General features: G+C 43.0%; 1 non-coding gene across 1 annotated transcript; it reads right to left on the minus strand.

Moving 5' to 3' along the window:
- Positions 1-327: 327 nt before the first annotated feature.
- On the minus strand, positions 328-431 carry LOC121133880. The gene has a single exon (XR_005870895.1). It is a non-coding gene; the product is annotated as a U6 spliceosomal RNA (small nuclear RNA).
- Positions 432-3,833: the final 3,402 nt, after the last annotated feature.

Here is a 3,833-nt window from a genome sequence, read left to right on the forward strand (position 1 = left end):
CTGAGACAGCAGCTTTCAGTGAGTCCAGTGGTTCATTTCTGATTGACAACTGGGACCAAACTTCTCTCTGACCGACAATGATCCCTGTCAGTCAGTCTCTGGGCAAGCCACATCCATGCCCCGCTTAGAATCTGAATCCGTGTTCTCTCCTGAGAAGACTCTCAAACTCCTTGTTTTCCCTCTCTTTCAGACCACTAATGTCACACTGTCAGATAGTCCTTCCTCAGAGGAGTTCCATTTACCAGAGCTTCCCAAGTGCTGGGGTTATAGACATTAGCCACCACACCAGCAATGTTGTTTGTTTGTTCGTTTGTTTCCAGATTTTTTTTAAAAAGGAACACTTTAACAGATCTATGTGTCATGCTTGCACAGGGTCCATGCTAACCTTTGTATCATTCCACTCCTAGTATATGTGCTACCAAAGCGAGCACCAGCAATATTGTTTCCCATCAGCTCAAGATAATACGCATTCACGCATAAGTGGATATTAGATATAAAGCAAAGGACTACCAGTCAACCAGTCTACAGGCCACAACACCCAGAGGACCTAGGTAATAAAGAGGATCCTAAGAAAGATACACATGGATCTGCCTAGGAAGGGGAAAAAGACAAGATCTGAGTAAATTGGGAGCATGGGTGGCAGGGGGCAGGGTAGAAGGGAAGAGTTGAGAAGGGAAGGGGAGTGGGGAAAATGTATAGCTCAATTTTTTTAAAAAAATTAAAAATTAATTAAATGATTAATTAATTAAAATAAAGCCCTTCCCTGAGTCTGAGAACCCAAAGCCAAAACGCAACTACCCGTGTGCCTGCTTTAATGCTATCCACAGAGCAGACCCCTCTCTAGAGGGATGTTCTTGTCCATTTGGGTATTTTGCTCTGCTTCATCTACCACAGCTTTGCAGTAAGGCTTATTTGATGTTACATTTTCAGAACCTACAAGGCTTTAAGAGCTACTCAGTACTTAAGGAGAAGACAGTAGGCATCCCACTTCTCCTGACTAGCAGTTAAGAATCCACATCTAGGGCTGGAGAGATGGCTCAGAGGTTAAGAGCACTGGCTGCTCTTCCAGAGGTCCTGAGTGCAATTCCCAGCAACCACATGATGGCTCACAACTATCCATAATGAGATCTGGTGTCCTCTCTTGGCCTGCATGGATACATGCAGACAGAACAATGTATATATAATAAATAAATAAATCTTTAAAAAAAGAATTCACATCTAAATCGACATTATATGCACATTGCTTAGACACTATGATAAATTCTAGAACTAAAATTCTATGTATTGAAATTGGCTATATCTTACAAAGGGGCTGGAAGGTATGCACACTGGAACCATGGTGTCTCCTTTAGCCTTTCCTTTTACTATGGGAAAGCTGCCAGTTTTATGATTTCAGTTTTAAAAGTTAAAATAATTTAGGAAGTCAAAAACATAGAAAGTGTATCCCAAGTTAGATTGACTGGATACCTGTTTTTCCCTCGATGAAATGGCTTCAGATGTCTTTAAAATGCTGAGGCCCTTTTTAGCCACACTAATCGTGATATTCCAGTGTGACTGGTGTGGCCCCGAGGTAAAATCTCTACATAGGGTATGGTAGAATTAATGCAGGAGCTTGCCTAAGAATTCCTGAGGAGGATCAGCTGAGGTTCAATAAGTTATTAGAGCCTTTAAGGCAGGTGAAGAAAAAAATGAAAGGTATTTTGAGGTTCTCTAGTTCCTAGGTTCCATATATCACATGACTGTCTGCAGGCAGTTTAACACCCCTTGAAGAACCTGATGTTGTCAACATACATACCACAAAAAATAAAAGACTCAGAGACAGATATTGGGGTTCAAGCTTCAAGAAGATCAGAAAAACAAAACAGCCAAGCGAGTAGATCTTAACTATACCCAGCTGAAATGTCCATCCTGTTTCCACAAGTGCTCAGAGGCAAAAGCTCCTAATTCCTGTCTCCTGCCTTTTATTCCTTTCTCCACCTCCCTAGTGTTGGGATTAAAGGCATATGATCCCAAAAGCTGAGATCAACTTTGTGTGAGCTATTTTTTTATGACTGGATCAATTTCGTGTAGTCAGAACTAACAGAGATCTGTCTACCTCTTAATCCTGAGTCCTGGGATTAAACGTGTGTGCCACCACTGCCTGACCTCTATAGCTTGTGGCTGGCTTTGCTCTCTGAATCGTCAGGCAAGCTTTAATAAATCATAAATAATATATCACTGCAAATATACATATGTAAAAACAAAATAACCATAATATTCCCATGGAAAGAATGTGCAAGTGTGTCTTCAGTGAAGTCCAGAATTTCTCAGATGTGTTCCTCATCAAAGCAGATTCCTATTCCAATTCAACTCTTAGCATCTGTTTGTACACAAGCACGCACATACACCACACACATACACACACACACACACACACACACACACACACACACACACATACCACACACACACAAATGGCCCTAGTCTGTGTGTTTTGTTTGGCCTCATACTAAAGGTGGCATGTGTGTGGACTTAAACAATGACTTGTGCCTTTTTTTCCTTCCTTGTGTCTTTGATGTGTAGTTTTGCAATGTGTTACAAGACTGGACAGTAGGTAAAGTTTCAACAGGACAGAAATCCACTTTAACAGATATGATAGTACTTCCTTCAAGGCATATGTTCTGAATTTTCCCCCATAGACTCTATTTTCTGCAATCCCCCAAGAAGCCAGTTGCTCTCTCAGTACTATCCAACTGCCCTCTGGCACATGGGCATCCTCTGCCAAAGAGCACCAGGGGCAAGATTGGGGTTCAGTATGATGATCAATCAAGGAGAGCCAAACAAGCTTCATCAACTGTTTCACTAACACCGAAAGCCACTCACATGCCTCCCAGACACTCAGCAAGGAGTTCTTGTCCTCATTTTGGCATCTCCCCTACATCCTCTCCCAGCTCTTGAACCATTGTTTCATCTGGGAGCCTGCTTATGTGATCAGTTTCTGTGTAAAACTGACTTCCAAAATCCCACAATTTCATTTAGCATACAACACTGCTCATGCTTGTGTGATGAGTGTTTCTTTTCCTCACCAGACTTTCATCCCCACTAGGGTTTAGACACCATTTGCTTTCAATCTCAGCAGGGCCCAAGGCCTAGGCCAGCAGAGCTGGGGAAGGTTTGCTCTGTGAATCAAGAAATGGGCAGATTCAAGCAGGGCTACTGGAATGACAGCCTTGTCACTAGACTTACTAAATACACAGCCAACTGCATAGTGCGGTGTTGCATAGTGCAGTGTTGTGTCACGTCTTTTAAATAGCATCCCCATTTCTTGTTCATGTCACTTCTCTCATTTCATTCTATACACTCTAAGAGCCAGACAGAGCCACAGAAATGTTACAGGACCTGTCCTGTGTTACAGGCAAGACGTGTCAAAGCCAGGACCCCTTCCTCTCCCACTGACCTCTTTCATCGCATCACCCTGTAGTCACCTTCTCCATGGGAACATTTGTTCTTTATTTGTATCAAAATCCTATGTAAGCTTTGTGAGTGTTAGTTGTTTTTATCTGAAACACCCTCTCCCCATTGGCTCATATTTGGGGCACTGAGTCCCTAGCTGGTGACTCTGGGTGGTGGCTTGTGGTGGTGTCTAACAGTTCTGTCCAGGAAGGCTGTGAGACCTTTTGGAGCTGTCATCTGGATGTCACGGGTAGACCCTAGAGTTGACCTTTGAAGGGTGCCTCTGCTTCTGCCACCAGCTTCCTGGTTCCTGATCCAGCAGTATGTGAAAGTCTCTGTCACATTGTCCCCACCTTCTTGAACTACAAAGGACGGCACCTGTGAATCAAAATAGACCTTCT

The sequence above is a fragment of the Mesocricetus auratus genome, unplaced genomic scaffold (genome assembly GCF_017639785.1).
Source record: "Mesocricetus auratus isolate SY011 unplaced genomic scaffold, BCM_Maur_2.0 Super-Scaffold_100024, whole genome shotgun sequence".
NCBI classification, from domain to species: Eukaryota; Metazoa; Chordata; class Mammalia; order Rodentia; family Cricetidae; genus Mesocricetus; species Mesocricetus auratus.